The sequence below is a fragment of the Ictidomys tridecemlineatus genome, chromosome 14 (assembly GCF_052094955.1).
Source record: "Ictidomys tridecemlineatus isolate mIctTri1 chromosome 14, mIctTri1.hap1, whole genome shotgun sequence".
Taxonomy (NCBI): domain Eukaryota; kingdom Metazoa; phylum Chordata; class Mammalia; order Rodentia; family Sciuridae; genus Ictidomys; species Ictidomys tridecemlineatus.
In genome coordinates this window covers 45,805,383-45,824,121 of record NC_135490.1, presented here as the reverse complement: position 1 = coordinate 45,824,121, position 18,739 = coordinate 45,805,383, and the positions used below count along the sequence as shown (strand labels likewise).

The 18,739-nt window shown below is 46.9% G+C and overlaps 1 pseudogene; it reads left to right on the top strand.

Annotated features, from left to right (window-relative positions):
* Positions 1-2,971: 2,971 nt before the first annotated feature.
* The window catches only part of LOC144370355 (short coiled-coil protein pseudogene), a 51,285-nt pseudogene continuing 35,517 nt past the window's right edge, over positions 2,972-18,739 (top strand).

Genomic DNA, 18,739 nt, shown 5'->3' with positions numbered 1-18,739 from the left:
CTGGGCCAGACTTAAGCTCGGTGCAGGTCTCCCAGTTGAGGGATGGACACTGGCTTACCCTGTGTCTGGCCTCCTGCCCAGGTCAGCGGGGGCAGATCTTGACTGTACATGAGCTCTGGTTGGTGTCTGCAGGTGAGTAGAAGCATTCTGGGCTGGGCCTGAGCATCCCACTGCAGCTCCAGTGCATCTGGGAAGGGCCTGAGCTCCGGTGAGTATCTCTGGACCTTTATTTTATTCATTTGTTCATAGAAGGTACTGAGAGTCAAACCCAGTGCCTCACACGTGGGAGACAAAGGTTCTATCACTGAGTCACAACCTCAGCCCTATTTGCTTCTTGTTGACCTTTAATCATACCATCTTTTTGTTCTATATCACTTTTTTCATGCATGAATTTGAATTTTAATAAATAACTATTATTTGATATCACCAGTAATGCTTCCCAAGCTGGCCCCAAATCAGACCTTGATCCTCAGCAGGATTACATCCCACACATCCACGTCGCCTCTGGCATAGGTGCGAAAGAGACATAACTAAGACATGGTCCATGACTCTCAAGTTTTGGGAAAAATTGCTTTGAAGAGGTAAAGGGTAAGGCTACACTTGACAGAGATCTGCAGAATTCAGAGCAGGTATGTTTTTGAATAAGATTTATGTATTGATAGTTTGTTTATTTCCTTTTTGCTGATGTAAATTTATCTGTAATTTTTTTTCATTTTTCTTTTTGGAACAGGGATCAAACCCATGGCTTTGGGAATGAGAGGCAAGCTCTTTGCGGTTTTGCCATTGATCGCTTCCCAGGCCATTCATTCATTGTCAGCGTGGGAATTTGGGGCTGATTCTATGAATGAATGTACTATGAATATTAAAAAGAGACTGACCAATGGCATTAGTATGTGTCCAACCCAATTAGCATAACTTTGGACCAATAGCATTGGTACTTTTTTCAAGTCCTAATTAGCATAAGTTTGGACCAATAGCATTGGTACTTCCTTCAAGTCCTAATTGGCATAAGTTTGGACCAATAGCATTGGACCAAGTGCTATATAAACCTCTTGGAGGTTGTTCTGGGAAGAGAAGCTGTGAGGCCGTCCAGACTGCTGCCCTTTCGCCTCGCCGGAGCCTCGCCTCGTCTCGCCGGAGCCGGAGCCTCGCCGGAGCCTCGCCTCACCGGAGCCGGAGCCTCGCCGGAGCCTCGCTTCGCCTCGCCGGGGCCTCGCCGGAGCCTCGCCTCGTCGCGCCGGAGCCGGAGCCTCGCCTCGCCGGAGCCGGAGCCTCGCCTCGCCTCGCCGGGGCCTCGCCTCGCCTCGCCGGGGCCTCGCCGGAGCCGGAGCCTCGCCGGGGCCTCGCCGGAGCCGGAGCCTCGCCGGGGCCTCGCCGGGGCCTCGCCGGAGCCTCGCCTCGCCTCGCCTCGCCTCGCCGGAGCCTCGCCTCGCCTCGCCTCGCCGGAGCCTCGCCTCGCCTCGCCTCGCCGGGGCCTCGCCGGAGCCGGAGCCTTGCCGGGGCCTCGCCGGAGCCTCGCTTCGCCTCGCCGGAGCCTCGCCTCGCCTCGCCGGAGCCTCGCCTCGCCGGGGCCTCGCCGGAGCCGGAGCCTCGCCTCGCCTCGCCGGGGCCTCGCCTCGCCTCGCCGGGGCCTCGCCGGAGCCGGAGCCTCGCCGGGGCCTCGCCGGAGCCGGAGCCTCGCCGGAGCCTCGCCGGGGCCTCGCCGGAGCCTCGCTTCGCCTCGCCGGAGCCTCGCCTCGCCTCGCCTCGCCGGGGCCTCGCCGGAGCCGGAGCCTTGCCGGGGCCTCGCCGGAGCCTCGCTTCGCCTCGCCGGAGCCTCGCCTCGCCTCGCCTCGCCGGAGCCTCGCCTCGCCGGGGCCTCGCCGGAGCCGGAGCCTCGCCTCGCCTCGCCGGGGCCTCGCCTCGCCTCGCCGGGGCCTCGCCGGAGCCGGAGCCTCGCCGGAGCCTCGCCGGGGCCTCGCCGGAGCCTCGCTTCGCCTCGCCGGAGCCTCGCCTCGCCTCGCCTCGCCTCGCCTCGCCTCGCCGGAGCCTCGCCTCGCCTCGCCTCGCCTCGCCGGGGCCTCGCCGGAGCCGGAGCCTTGCCGGGGCCTCGCCGGAGCCTCGCTTCGCCTCGCCGGAGCCTCGCCTCGCCTCGCCGGAGCCTCGCCTCGCCTCGCCGGGGCCTCGCCTCGCCTCGCCGGGGCCTCGCCTCGCCTCGCCGGGGCCTCGCCGGAGCCGGAGCCTTGCCGGGGCCTCGCCGGAGCCGGAGCCTCGCCGGGGCCTCGCCGGAGCCTCGCTTCGCCTCGCCGGAGCCTCGCCGGAGCCTCGCTTCGCCTCGCCGGAGCCTCGCCTCGCCTCGCCTCGCCGGGGCCTCGCCTCGCCTCGCCGGGGCCTCGCCGGAGCCGGAGCCTCGCCGGAGCCTCGCCGGGGCCTCGCCGGAGCCTCGCTTCGCCTCGCCGGAGCCTCGCCTCGCCTCGCCTCGCCTCGCCGGAGCCTCGCCTCGCCTCGCCTCGCCTCGCCGGGGCCTCGCCGGGGCCTCGCCGGAGCCGGAGCCTTGCCGGGGCCTCGCCGGAGCCTCGCTTCGCCTCGCCGGAGCCTCGCCTCGCCTCGCCGGAGCCTCGCCTCGCCTCGCCGGGGCCTCGCCTCGCCTCGCCGGGGCCTCGCCTCGCCTCGCCGGGGCCTCGCCGGAGCCGGAGCCTTGCCGGGGCCTCGCCGGAGCCGGAGCCTCGCCGGGGCCTCGCCGGAGCCTCGCTTCGCCTCGCCGGAGCCTCGCCGGAGCCTCGCTTCGCCTCGCCGGAGCCTCGCCTCGCCTCGCCTCGCCGGGGCCTCGCCTCGCCTCGCCGGGGCCTCGCCTCGCCGGAGCCGGAGCCGGAGCCTCGCCTCGCCTCGCCGGAGCCGGAGCCTCGCCTCGCCTCGCCTCGCCGGAGCCTCGCCTCGCCTCCCCGGAGCCTCGCCTTGCCTCTCCGGAGCCGGAGCCTCGCCGGGGCCTTGCCTTGCCTCACCGGGGCCTCGCCTCGCCGGAGCCTCCCCAGAGCCTCCCTGGAGCCTCGCCTCACCGGAGTCCCGAGGAAGTTCCAGCCTGCTTTGTTTCCCGGAGATGGTTCTTCGACTTCGTAGAGGCTGCCGAAAGAAGAAATGGTTGAGGATCTGCTGGGATCTGCTGCAGCCCTGGATGGAATGGCCCGCCATCAAGAGCTAGGACTCCTCTCTGCTGCAGAGGCCTCCCTGCCCCTCGCGGGCAGCACCTACCTGCCAGCAGAAGCCATGGAGCTTCGTCTTCGAACTCCGGTTTCAAAGGTATTGTTATATTTTAGATAATTAGTCTAATATTGAAATTTGTTAATTTTAATTTCTAATAGTGAAAATTATGAGATTTATAAAGAATAGAAAATTACTTCCCACAGTTCTGGAGGTAAGAAGCTAGAAAAAGTCTGTCCCAATAGTTGAGTCATTATTTGGCAGAAAAGTGGGAGAGAGTGTATACCCACTCTTAAAAGCCCTTTTTTCTTTCCATTCATTTGATGTTGATTTGAGTGTTATTAAAATGTTTAAAGGAACCGAGGAAATGTTTCATTTTATTAATTTTCACTTATTGGTTGTTTTAGTTATAAAATCCGTTTTAAAATTTTTTTTAGTTGTTAATGGACTGTTTATTTTGTTTATATGCGGTACTGAGAATTAAACCCGGTTCCTCACACATACTAGGCAAGTGCTCTACCACTGAGCCACAAAAAACTCATTTTGATATAGTCCCTATTTATATAATTATACTTTACCTTTTTAGAGTTGCATTCTTAGGATGTACATGGCGGTGGGATTCACTGTGTTGTTTCCATGTATATACATGGGAAAGCTGTGTCAGAGTCTTTCCACTGTCTTTCCTTTGCTTATGTCCTTTCCTTTCCCTCCATTCCCCATCGTCTAATGTACTTTACTTCTGTTCCTATCACTGCTCCTGTTGTGAGTTAGCTTCCACATATCAGAAAAAAACCTTTGTCCATTGTTTTTTGTAAACTGGTTTATTTTCATTAGCATGATTGTCTCCAGGTGAATCAATTTATGGGCAGATACTATAGTCATGTATTTTTCTGCAAACTGGTATGTTTTCTTTAATCAACTTTTTAAAAAAGGTGTTCCACTTTGACATATCATACATAAATATAGTATGATTTCTCATGTTTCTGGTTGTGCGGGATGTAGCATCATACTAGTCATGTATTTGTGTATGTACTTTGGATGATGATTCATTCTACTATCCATTCTACCCACCCAATATACTCCTTCCCCTCTCTTTACTCCTCTATGCAATCTAAAGCAACTGTATACTTTCCTACTCCCCCACCTTCTCATACACTGATTAGCATAAGCATATCAGGGAAAACTGTCAACCTTTTGTTTTTTGGGATGGGCTTATCATTTAGCATAAGCTGCATGCATTTACCAGCAAATGTCATAATTTCATTCTTTAAGGCTGAGTTGTATTCCATCATATATATGTGTGTAAAATTGTTTTTTTGTGTGTGTATATATATACACACACAGAAACACACACACATGTATATCTATACTCATACACACCACATTTTCTTTATTCATTTATCTGTTGAAAGGCACCTAAGTTAGTTCCATAGTTTAGCTGTTATGAGTTGAGCTGCTGTAAACATAAGGTGGCTGTGTCATTGTAATATGTTGATTTTAAGTCGTTTGTGTATAAAATGAGGAAAGGGATAGCTGTGTCAGATATTGGTTCCATTCCATGTTTTCTGAGGTACCTCCATGCTACTTTCCATAATAGTTGCACCAATTTGCAATCCCAGAAGCAATGTGTGCATGCACCCTTTTCCCCACATTGTCGCAAACATTTATTGTTACTTGATGATTGCATTCTGGATAATCATGTTTGTGACTGGGGTGAGATGAAATCTTTGAGTAGTTTTGATTTGCTTTCCTCTGATGGCTAAACGTTGAACATTTTTTCATGTATTTGTTGCTTCTTCTGTGAAGTGTCTGTTCAGTTCCTTAGCCCATTTATTGATTTGGTTATTTGTTTTTTTGGTGTTAAGTTTTGTGAGTTCTGCATATATCCTAGGGATTAATGCTCTGAGGTGCATGTGGGGAAGATTTTCTGTAGGCTCTCTTTTCACATTATTGATTGTGTCCTTTGCTGAGAATATACTTTTTAGTTTGAATCTATCCTGTTTATTAATTCTTGAATTTACTTCTTGGAATGTAGGAGTCTCCTTAAGGAGGTCTTAGGCTGTCATAATCAAGATGTGGGCCTACTTTTTCTTCTATTAGGCACAGGTTCTCTGTTCTAGTGCCTAAGTTTTGATCCATTTTCAATTGACTTTTGTAAAGAGTGAGAGAGGGCTTTACTTTCTTTTTGTTTTATGTGGCTTTACAATTTTCCCTGCACCACTTGTTGAATAGACTTTTTAAATTTAATGTATGTTTTTGGTTCCTTTGTCTAATATGATATAATGGTATTTTTTGTGTTTGTCTCTGTGTCTTCTATTCTGTACCGTTCATTGTTCTCTGTTGTTTTGGTGCCAATGCAATGCTGTTTTTGTTACCGTGGCTCTGTAGTACAGTTTAAGCTATACTATTATGATGTGTCTTACTTCACTCTTCTTGCTAAGTATTGCTTTGGCTATTCTGAATCTCTTATTTTTCCACATGAATTTCATGGTTGCTTTTTCTAGTTCTGTGAAGAATTGTCTTTGGGATTTTAATATGAATTCCATTAAAATTTATGCCCAAGCACAAATTAGTTAAAACTGTGAAAAAGAATCCCTGCTCACCATGGACATGACAGCTGTCTGGTCACTGGTATCTGTTGAGCCAGGTACTATCTCCTGCACACTGGGTGGTGGCTAAGCTGAGGTTACTTGTTGATTTCGGTGTTAATGGTGTCTTAGAGTTGAGTCTACTCTGCATGTTGGTGCTGAGGTCTAGATTCAGGCACACTTTTGCCACCACACAACCTGGGATACTTTTCTGGGTTTTTTAAACTTTTAATTGTGTCTGAAAATTTCTTTGGGTCCTTTAACCACTTTGCTTGATAATTTTGTTCCTTCCACTCATTCATTTAACAAAAATTCACTGGGAACGTAGCACATTTTATCACCCAGTTCAGGGGTCTCACATTCCTAGGAGGGAGGCAGACCACAGAAGGACACACTAGGTTCTTTGCAAGGCCCTTTGGTGGTGAGAGCATGTTGGGATACCTGTTTATCAAAGCCATGGTCCAAGAGGGGAATTGATCTTTCAGGAGAAAAACACAAAATGTGGCTGGCAGCAAAAAGAAATTGAGGTACTGAATCCAGGTAAACTGCACACGTGGATTGAAAGCTTGGCCAGCAGACAGGATCAGAGCTGTGTGCTCTCTGACCACAGTATTGAGGGCCACACGGAGGAGGGCCAGGCCTTGTGACCACTAGGTTGAGGGCCTGGCTGGAGGCTGCCCGGCTCACCCTCCACTCTCCTGCAGTGGCAGGGCCTCCCTTTCCCAGTGGGGATACTCAGATGGTCTCCACAGGTGAAAAGGGCAGTAGTCAGAGGTAGAGCCACTGTATTCTGCAGCTCCACCATTAGGGGATGGGCTCTGTAGAAGTAGCAAGGTTTTTTGAAGAGACGGATTAACCTGAGCCTGTAAGCTGAGGAAAGTTTCGGGTGCTGTCAGTCTCCCTGACTGGTCAAGCCATTGATGGTAGAAACCTGTTGTAGAGTGTCCACTGGCCTCCTCCATCTGCTAAACAGCGTCCTTTTGGAAAAGAGGACACAGCTGCAAGGGAATGCTGCTTGTTCTGGTATACATGAGGTTGTCGGAGGGCTGGGGCAAATGTAGCTCCCTTATTCTTGCTGTCTCCTGGAGGATCCAGAGGGGAGTTTCACTTTAAGAAATGGAAACCTTTTTTTTCTTTAATTGATTTTATTTTTTAAATACATGATAGCAGAATGCATTATAATTCATATTACACATAGCACAATTCTTCATATCTTTTTATATAGAGTATGTTCACGCCATTTCATGTCTTTTATAAATGTACTTTCTTCATTAAAACTCTTATTACACATATATACCTCAGTTTTTCATAACTCTGGTTGTATAGAAAGTAGTCTGACACCCAGTTCGTGTCTTCATACTTGTGCTTTGGATAATCATGTCCATCACATTCCACCATTCTTGCTAATTCCCTGCCTCCGCCCTTTTACTCCAAACCTTCTTCACTATATAGAATTTATCTATTTTTTCCCATGCTCCCCCTCCCTATCCCAGCCAGTATGAGTCAGCCTCCTTATATCAGAGAAAACATTCGGCATTTGTTTTTTGGGGGGATTGGCTAACTTCACTTAGCATTATCTTCTCTAATGCTATCCATTTACCTGCAAATGCTGTAATTTTTTCTCTGAGTAAAATTCCTTTTTGTATGTATGCCACAATTTTTTATCCATTCATCTCCTGAAGGGCATCTAGGTTGGCTCCACAGTTTAGCTATTGTGAATTGTGCTAGTATCAACATTAATGTGACTGTGGTCTATAGTATGCTGTTTATAAGTCCTTTGGGTATAGTATGAGGAGAGGGATAGCTGGGTCAAATGGTGGTTCTATTCCCAGATTTCCAAGGAATCTCCATACTGCTTTCCATATTGGCTGCACCAATTTGCAGTCCCACCAGCAAGTATGTGTGCCTTTTCCCCCACATTCTCGCCAACACTTTTTATTGTTTGTCTTCATAATAGCTGCCATTGTGACTAGAGTGAGATGATATTTAGAGTAGTTTTGCTTTGCATTTCTCTGATTGCTAGAGATGATGAGCAATGAGCATGTTTTCATATATTTGTTGATTGATTATATATCCTCTTCTGAGAAGTGTCTGTTCAGGTCCTTGGCCCAATTGTTGATTGGGTTATTTGTTTTTTTGTGCTTAGCTTTTTGAGTTCTTTGTATGCCCTAGATATTTGTGCTCTATCTGATGTGTGAGGGGTAAAAATTTTCTCCCAGGATGTAGAAAACTTTTTAGTTTGATTCCACCCTATTTATTGATTCTTGATTTAATTCTTGTGTTATAGAAGTCTTATCAAGGAAGTTGGGGCCTAATCCCATATGATGAAGATTAGGGCCTAGTTTTTCTTCTATTAGATGCAGAGTCTTTGATCTAACTCTTAGGTCCTTGATCCATTAAGAGACCCAGAATAGCTAAAGGAATAGTTAGTAAGAAGAGCGAAGCAAGTGGCATCACTATACCAGACCTAAACTATAGAGAAATAGTAACAAAAACAGGACAGTATTTGCACCACAACAGACTTGTAGACCAATGGTACAGAACAGAGGACACAGAGATTAATAAAAAAAAAATTATAATTATCTTATTAGACAAAGATGCCAAAAACATAGACTGGAGATAGGATAGCATCTTCAACAAATGGTTCTGGGAAAACTGGAAATCCATATGTAACAAAATAAAATTATACCCCTATCTCTCACAAGAAATGGAAATCTGCAGGGAGGAACACAGACACGCAAGAGACTCTACAGAGCAGAGGCCACTGGTAAAGACAGGAAGTGGAATACTTCTTGAAGCTGCAAGAAGTGACATGAACAGGAGTGTGTCTTCCTGCAGCTATGTGTGCCAAGATGTGAAAGGGCCATTCCCTCCAGGTCACCTTCATTCCTGGGAAGTGGGAAGATGTATGCCCAGAGAGGTGTGCAGGCTGGAGTTGGGATGTGGAAGCACAGAGAGGAAGTGTCTGGAAATCAGTGCAGACAGTGCGTCGTCGGGAGCTAAAGACCCAATTGGACCTGTGACAACTCAGGCGTTAGACTTCAATTGTAATAACGGAGGCATCTACTTTATAATAAATTCTTTTTGAAAATTGGCTTATAAATGACATTTTGACAAATTCTTTCTCTTTATCCAGGAAGACAAATAAGAAAGTCATGTGCTCATTATGCCTGGAGCTGGAATATAACAACAAATAAGGCAGAGGATCCAGCCTCATGAAAGAGCTCTGTAGGGAAAACAGGCCATGCACAGGCACAGGCCTGCTGCAAGGAGGCACTGTGGAGGCTAAGCTATAAGAGCAAAGAGGAGGGCGTGCATGACTGCTTCAGAGTCTCTAGAAAGTTGATAATTGTGTTAGTCCACTTTCATTCACTGTAACAAATATGTGAGCTAATCAGCTTATGAAGAGAAAGGGTTTTTTTGGGTCCACAGTTCTAGAGATGCCAGTCTACAATGGTTTGGTGCTGTGGCTTTGGGCCTGTGGCGGAGTGGCCCATCATGGTGGGAGGGTGTGTCAGAGCAGAACTACTCCTGTCATCAGCCAGGAAGTCAAAGGGGAGGAGGGAACAGCTAGGGTCCCACACTCCTCCTCAAGGACACACCTCAGGGGCCTCAGGCCTACCACTAGGCCCACCTCTCAAAGGTTCCTCTTCATCCCAATTATACCACCCTGTGGACAAAGCCTCAGTAAATGGGCTTTGGAAGATCTGTCAATACCCAAACTATAGCAAGGAAAGACGCTTAAAGGATCCATGAAATGGAGAAGCATGGCTGTTCCTCACTCCCCAGTTAAGAATCCAGTGACTCTGGTCTCTCCACCCATGCTGACCCAAGGATTCATGCTGATTCAAGCTGGCAATGAAGCCACCTGTGGTTCATGGCTATCTGTTCTGCACAGTATAGAGAAACTGGAGGAATTTGCTCGAGGCCTGAAAATGAGGTAGATATCCATCCAGTCTACTATGAGGGCTCAGTCACATGCACCCAGCTCAACTTCAAAGGGAGCTGCCAGGAAGAGATGGCAGGCCTTGAAAGCACCCAACCAGCTGTCCACTTTGATCCTGTCCAGCATCCCTCAATATCTATCTATCCACTCTCCCATCTCCACATGTACACACTCACAGACATACACATGACTTCAAAGAGAATAGTACACCTACAGCATATTTTATAATTATACCTACAAATATTATACTAGTGTCTTGTCCATTATATAACAAAGTTTCTGTTTGCCAATTGGATGATGAATGAGATCATTTTCTGTTGAACTTGGTTTTGGTGAAGACTCAGTTTCTGTTACAAGTGAATATACCTGGAACAGTGAAAAAGCATGAAGGTGTTCAGTACTTATATTGGTGAGTACATCTTTAGATTTACGGGTGGTTGATATGCAGATCACATCAGAATTGATTCGGTTGTTTTGGAAAAGTTAAACAGCTTGTGGGGGGGCAGTGTTGCTTTAGAGTTCTATCAAGTGAGCCTAGGTTTAACCCATGTACTTCTTCATTTGAAGCAAGAATTATATTTGGAGCATGTGCCTTTAGTAATTCATTTTGCTTGGTCTTTATAGTGTGTTGGATGATGTACTCCCCAATTCATGTTCACCTTGAACTTTAGAATGTGAGGTTCATGGTCTTTGCAGATGTAGTTTATTTAGGATTATTAAGGGTGTACCCAAATTCAAAGATTAGTAACTTTCTAAATAAAGAAGAGGACCAGGTCAAGACAGAGGAGGCCCTGGGTTTAACAGCACCAGCTGAGGACAACTAGCCAAAGAAGAGACAGGAGAGATGAAGAGTACACCTATGATCATAGTCTCTAAGGATCAGAAGGTTGGCAGCCACCAGGCATCCATGTGTGAATAACCGGGAGAGATAGAACCATGTGGTAGCCAGTCTTTCCCAGGAGAAAAGAAAAATTATCTGTCTTTTTTGATCTATTGCTAATTTTAAAAATAATTTTATGCTATACATGAAAGTATACAGCCACATAACAGAATAGATGAAAAATGAAGGGGAAGAAAAAGCCCCCATTGTCCCACATCCTAACACATGGTGCAGTTCCTCCTCCTTCCAGACTTTCTCCTCATCTCTAAGTTCTGCATGGTGATTTTCTCTTCACTTGATCTGTTTGAATATTCTAATTTGTTGAGATGCAGAGGGAGGTGTATCTAATATCAAGAGGAATGGAACCACAGGGCCTCCTCTTCCAGGCTTGCTTGCCCACATTGGTTTCACACTGCACCAGAAACTTAGCCACGTTTGTTGATAGGATTTCTGGTAATTGCTTCCATAACTCTAAATGACATGTTCATGACAATTTATTTTTTTTATTGTTTTTTTATTAGTTGTTCAAGACAATGCAATGATCTTAACATATCATACATTTGATTCAAATGGGGTATGAATTCTCATTTTTCCACGTGTACAGATTCCAGGATCACATTGGTTATACAGCCACGTATATACATATAGCAATACTAGTGCCTGTTGTATTCTGCTGCCCTCCCTATCCCCCGACAATTTATTTTTATTATGAATTATTTAAAAAAACATTAGAAGTATGGTATAACAACCACCCAGCTCCACAGAATGCCAAAATTCTGTACCTGGATTTAGTTTTAAAGAAAAAAGTTTGCAGAATCCATGTGAGCCCTGCCCTCCACTCACAGACCCTGACCCCAGTGACCTTACTGTGTTTATCTTTCCCACGAACACTCCTGTTTCAGCTGTTCCCAGTCCTGCAGAATCCCTTCACATTCTTAAAGATTATAAGGACCCACAAACTATTTCCTGGAGTGGATAATAATTATCAATATTTGCAGTGAAACAAAGATGGGAAATTTTAGAAATATTTATTAATTTGTTTTAAGTTACTTTAAACTCATTGCACATTAGAATAGATATTTTATGAAAAATCGATGTATTTTCCAGAGTAAATGAAGAAGGATTTCTTTTTTTAGTTTTTTTAATGTCTGGCTTTCTGCAAGACAGCTGGCCTCATAGGTCAGCAATGATACCCAAGTGCTGTGACGTTCAGCTCCATGGCATTTGAAAAACAGTCCCACGCTCATAGTAGAAGGAGAGTGGAAGAAAGATGCCTTAGTCTCATGATGTTTTCATCATTGTTGTCTTTAGAGTAAAATTTCTATATCATAATGCCTGACTGGCGTTATGATATAGCTATGATATAGCTATGGAATGGCTGCCCACAGGGCCTGGAGTTTGGGTGGCAAGCTGCAGCCAGATGGAGCCCATCACATTGACGTGGGCCTGAGACACCAAGACCAGGCTTAGACCAGGGTGGATGCTAACTGCACACAGCACTGCCTCCATAACTCCAGCCTCTACAATCCCAAGACCTCAACTTCCTGCTGGCCAACCAATAGTGAGAAAATACCACTGGGGTGAACTAGAATGGAAATTCAGGCTTCAGTGTGGTGACAATCACGTTAGTACTTTTCCAAACTCTGATTATCATGAGTCTGAACCAATATCATTGATCCAAGTGCTAGATAATCCCCTAGACTAGCTCACTTGGACTAAAAACCTGCTGTTGGATTCCTTCTTGCCATTGCAAGAGTTCTGTTTCTATTTTTCATACTTAAATAAATTCTACTGCTTTCACACATATCTTCTGGGACATTCTTTGGATTTGTGTGAGAACAACCTGGAAATAAGTTGGTAGTGAATTGCTAGAGTCTGTTGCAATACTGGAGACCTCCCCAGGCAGGGAGCTCTAGCACAAAACTGAAACACACTGCTCAGTGGCAGTGGAGAAAATGGCCTGGCCTGTTCTGACCCTCAGAGCTGACAAGGGCAGGCATCCCCTGCTGTGATTCACAGTAAACACTGAAATAGGCTTTCTTGGCTAAAGAGGCCTGCAGTGTACACAGACTCATCCTACCAACAGAAGTGGTAGAGTTTCATCTCAAACTGATCTTATGACTGTGCTAGAAAGGAGGCCATGTCCCCCTGTGATGCAAATGCAGTGACTGTAGTCCTGTTCTGGAGGTGATTCTGAATTCCAGCTTGATTCCTCCCAACACAGCCTTCACAGAGCAAGATGCTTTTCTATATGATGAATTCATTCCTGTAGATCAATGGACTTCAGCATAATAAGATACAGTGAAATAACAATAAAACGATGAAGTAAATGACTACACATGCTGTCCATAAATTGCAGTTACACCACCAGGTTGGTGGTTCAGGTGATGTTCAGCTTACTGGCACTAAGCACTATTCTGCTCTGATTTGGGTATCAGTGGGGAGGATCTAGGGCTTCACAAAGTGTTTTCTGTAGTAATCCCAAGGGGCTGGAGCCACCATGGTCATTTTTGCAAGGGTTTTAAGTACCCAGTGTAGAAAAGTCAACACAGCAAAAGCTAGCAGAGATCTTTAGGTCCCTGCATTCTGGTGCAGAGCTCCCCCTTGAAACTTGTCTTAAATCTCAACATCACATGCAGATAAGGTAGCCACTCATTAGAGTTGTTGTCTGTACCCAAGCAACAATGATAGAAGTACACAGCTAGAGTTTAAGAAGCTGAGTTCACCAGTTCTGCTGGTGAGCAGTCTGTGAAGATGCAGATAACTGCAGTCAAGCTGGCTCATTTTAAGTGTTAGCAGCTAATCAAAGAGGGGATGCCTAGGAAACCACAGTTTTGAGGTGAAACTTAATTTACTTCTGCTGCTGCCAGGTGGGGTCTGCACAAGCTGCAAGCATCTGAACTCAGGAAGTACTTACAGCTCCTAATGGCAGGCCCTGACCACCAGTGTTGCAGTATAACCCAGCAGCTCACCTTCCATTTTTATTTTGTTTATTATGAATTCAAAGAATGAAATTCTCAAACCAGGATGAGTGAGTGTAATAGTAGGATTCATTGAGTTACAGGAACACAACTCATGCCACACAAGAGAGGAATAGACAGCTGGGTTTCTCTGCCAAGTGTGCTAGTTTAGGAATTTATAGAGTCCTTGGTTCACTGCTATTGGTCCAAACTTACGCTAACCAGGGCTTGGAAAATTAATTATGAAATTGGTTAGTCCTGAATTTCATCCACATTTAGCTTTACTTTGCTCCCTGCTTTGGGAAGCAGAAGACTGAAGTCATTGATTGCACATGCTCAGTGGGTATCTGAAGCCATGGTACTGCTATAGAGTGTGCTTTTGTGGTAGGTGTGCCACTATGCATAATCCAGGCTTCAGCAGAGTGACAGAACAGCTTGCCCTAATCTACCTCAGCACTGGCCTGCCCTGCCTCAGGACATCCTTGGCTACATAGCAGTCTCCTCAGGGCCACAGGCCACATGAGCTCTATATCGGCATCTTGACAAGAACCAGTAGGATGGCTGATTTGGCTCAGCAGCCAGGAATCCACATCATCTACAAGTGTCAGCTTTGAAGGTTGCAACCAGGAAAGTCTGAATCTTTTCAACTACCATTAAGTGGCATATCATAGCTCTCAGTGTTATAGCTCTGAATGTCTGCTATGCTCTCCAGTGCTGCAATAAGGTCTAGCAGTTTACCTCTAATGTCTTTCCAGGTTTGCCTCACACATCCAAAGAATTAAATTAATGAGATAGGGAAGGCAAGAGTAAATGGAATAGAATTTAATTGGAGTGAAAATAAAAGCAGAACTCCTATAGAGACAAAAACAGACCCAATATCATGTTATCATCTAAGTGTCCTAGGTGAGGGGTTTATATAGCATGTGAGTCAACGCTGTTGGTTCAAACTTATGCTAATCAAGGTTTGGAAAAGTACTGATGCTATTGTAACAATGCTTGAGCCTCAATTTCCATTCATGTTCACCCCACTCCCATTTTCTCACTTTTGTCAAGCAGGAGGTTGAAGTCCTGGGATCATGGAGCCTGGAGGTTCTGGCTGCAGTGCTGTATAGAGCAGGTATCCACACTGGGCCCAGCAGGGCTGCCTCAGCTCAGTGGATCTATGTTCCCTAGTTTTCCTTGGTGCTGGCTCTGCTCACCTCGGGCCCATTGCAGCATGGTGGACTCCGGGTTGTAGCTCATGCTCACTGCCCATGCTGCAGCCCTGGGGGCAGCTATTCTGCAGATCTAGGATAAGGATTGACTTTAACAGTGGCTCTCCCCTGAGAGGCAGGACAGGGAGGAGGTTGGATGGGAGCAGGAGCAAAGCACTGTGAAAACACAGAAGTCCCAGTAGGCTGCTTCCCCATGAGGGTTCACAAAGGCCCTCAGTGTCCTTGGGTCCTCAGAATGGGCCTGAAGCCTCTAAGGTCTCACACTTGGCTCCCCCTGGCACTCAAACAACCTTGCCTCTACCAGCAATTGATGTCTGTGGTCTTCCACAGCTGGGACTTTCCTGGTCCCTGACAGGATCATGCTATTTGTTGATAAGCCTCAGACAGCCAGGTGGGGCCATGTATGGCTACCGTGTTCTGTGCTGTTGCAGGAAGGCTTCGTTCTCCCTACAGCTGGCCTTGGTCACACAGGCCTCAAGGTAGCTCTACCTTGGGCTCTTTACTCCACTGCCTCCCACAGACATTGGCCCCAGTGGCCAAGGCAAAATGAGGAGCCAGAGCGGAGTCTGTGTAGCACATTGCCTTGCAGGACTCAAGCCGACTCCTTTGTCCTGCCAACATTGACCTTACCTGCTTGGAACTGTGCATGAAGGTCAGCTTCCTCTTGTATGGAATGAATCCTGGTGTGCCTCCAGAAGGCTCTTCATCATGGGGGCCTCTGGAGGGCCCACCTTCACCTGCCACCCAGGCAGCTGCCCATTACCCTGCCAACAGGAAAGCACAGCACACCAGGGAACCTACAAGGCCTTTGTTTTCCAGTGGCCTTTGACTGTGCACTGAGGAGAGTATCCAGGTGTATGCCCACCATGCAGGCCAGATTGTAAAAAGTCCAGTCTTATTTCTTGTTTTAGGGTCTCATTGGCTGGTTCTTGAACATTCAGTATGAGGCCAAACCCATGTGGTCTGGACTCATTTTAGTCCTCTCTGCCATGGACAAATATAACAGAATGTTGGGTGTGTCCACAATTTTTTAAAAAATTAATTTTTAGATAGGTTTCCATGTGTGTTTTTATACCTGGCCTACAACGTGTAATAATCCTAGAACCTGAGGAACCATCCATATAATTGTTGTGAAGATCTTCATTTGTTAGCACCTTTTTCCATTATTTATATATAAAGAAAGTGTCTATTTTCTGCATTTTTCTCAGAATGTCATAGCTGACATCTTTCTCATGTTACTCCTTGACAAGTCAGTCTATCTTGTTAATTTCGTGGCTAATAATAACCATTAATGCTCCTCTTCACTGTCTGGATTTGCATGGTTCCTATTGGAGGTGATTGGAGCTAGAAGGACCTGATGCTTCCCACTCCACTTTCCAATTGAGATCTGAGGAAGTAGGTTCAGAGTGGCTACCAGTATTTAGGTGACTTCTAGAGAGTGTCTCTTGCTGAATACACAGGGCATGGATTGGACACCAACAGCATCCTTTCAAAGGTGTAGACACTCCCTTTCCTGTTGTGAAGGGATCAGAGAGCAGGCACAGAAGGCTCCAGGCACCTGGATAACCACTCTTCATTAATGTATCAGCAGCAGGCAAGCCTCTGCCAGGTGCTGGCACTTGAGGAATACTTCCTGAGAAGCTGTCAGCCAGGCATAATGTGCCTGGGACTCTGGAGAACAGAACAGTCAAAAGTCTCCAGTACACAGTGCACATGGATCTTAGAATATTTTCAGAAGGCATGTTCCCTTCATGGATCCAGGAAGGTCATGGCCCCTTCTTCTCACCCTGCTATGTCCTCCACAGCTGGCCTGGAACCTGTAAGGATTATAGGACCCAAGGAACTCTCTTCAGACTGCCAAATTCACATGGTTTCCATCTTTATATTCTGCCTACCTCAAGTGGGACCTTCATGGGACAGATGGTAATGTCCAGTTTAACAGACTCTTCTTGTTAGAGTCACAATATATAACATGTTTAGTGATAATTGTAACATTCCTGGTTACACAGTTTTGTGAGAGTGCAGAGTTTCATTGAGTAGGCGAGACCTTGAGAGGGGAAAAGAAGATGCTTTAAAACATTAACATCTGCAACAGTTCCTCCCAACTCTGTACCTCCTCACTGGCATGTAATTAATGGCTTTGGACCACATCCAGAATCATTGGCTATGGTCTAATTTATGGGAATTGAAATACTCTATCTCCAATCAACAAAATTACATTATATTCCACAGGGCAGTATTTATGTCCCACACAGAAAAGGGAATCAGAGCCTGGTGAGAGCGCAGCTGCTTGACGTGTACATGGAGTTTCTTACCACAGTAGGTCTGAGTGGAAGAAACTGTCCTTAGAGTCAGGTTCAGGCCTGTGGGGACTGATGCTAACTCAGCCACAGGGGACATATGACAGCCTGAAGCTCTCATTACCCCAGGATGTCTAGACTACCAAGGCAGTCTTAATGGTGGCTATTTATTTTGTACTTTCTCCTGTCTTATCAAACTGTGTTGTGAGTTTGCATTTCTTTATTAATTGTGACCTTAAGAGATAATAAGGAACTTGCTGTGGCCTTTATGCTTCCTGTGTTTTTGATTCTTTCTTTTCTCTTTTTCACATTCAGAGTGACAATGTCTATATCAGTCATAGAGGGACTTAAATCATCAACAAGTATTTTCTGAACATCTACCAGACACTGATGGACATATGCAGTAACAAACGAAGTCCTTGCTCTCATTTCTGGGGAGAGAGGCCTAAGCAAGCATGCAGGTAACAGGGTAGTGTCTTCTGCATTGCTTAGTACTGTGAAGCCAGGTTAAATGTGTCTTAGTCTATTTTGTGCTGCTGTAACAACATGTAAACAGATTGAAAAATTTATAATGAAAATTAGTTGGCTCACAGTTTGGGCCTGGGAAGGCCAAGGCTAAGGGAGAGAAAGAAGGGTGGAGCCTGCACAGACCAGTCAGCTCTTAACGATTTCTCCTCCTAGAACTGTTGCCCAGAATGAGGTTTCCAGCACATGAACTTGGAAGGAAATAGTCAGACCTAGGAAGGGGTCAGAGAGGGCATTGAGAGAGGAACTCAACACTTTCTAGGGATCCCTGATATGATGATAGATGGTAACAGCAGAAACCTGAAGAAAGGTGTAGGAGGACTGTGGGTCCTGCGGATTCAGTGCTGAAGGCAGGGAGTCTGTGGAGCACAATGCAAGAGACAGGTGTCCTGGGGGACACAGTGCTAGTGGCAGAGTGTTCTGTGGGACACAGTTGTAAAGGCAGGGGTTCTGGGGATCACAGGGCTAATCAAGGGACCCTCGGACCCTGTGCAGCTCCTGAGTGAGGTTGGCCATGAAGTACTAGAGGAGCAAGGAGAGCCAGGGTGAGAGGCAGGTGAGTCAGAGACAGTCCAGTATGAGTGTGAGGCAGAGAGGGCCAGATCATGCTGTGCTCCAGAGGTCTTGTGAGGACTGTGGCGTGGTGTGGAGACAGTTCCTGGGAGGCTCTGACTAGAGAGTGACATAACAGGTTTTAAAGGAATCACTTTGTTTGTTAAATGGAGCAGATAGTGGGAGGACCAGAGTGGGTGCTGGGACAGCTGGGGCCTTTGCAGCAGTCCTAAGAGAGGTACTGTGATGGTGGGAGCAGAGGCAGAGTGATTGTAGTGACAGTGGTCTCTGGTGTGCCTTGGCCTTTCCCACCATGGGGCATTCTTTCCCTTTACAATGGAGTGTCAAGGCACAGTGCTTGTTTGGCTGCTTACTCAGTACACCCTGTTGGCCTTACCTGACTATGGGATCATGAGGAGCCTTTGGAGGACCAGGCTAGGTTCCAGGGTGGCCAGCATGTAATCGGAGGGTGGAACTTTGAGCTAACCCCTGGATTTTCAGGAAGAGAGGGAGCCAGGGATTGACATTCACTTCTCTCAGTGAGTCCCCATCCACACCACACAATGGAACCTCCAGTTGTCCCTAAAAGCTACAGTT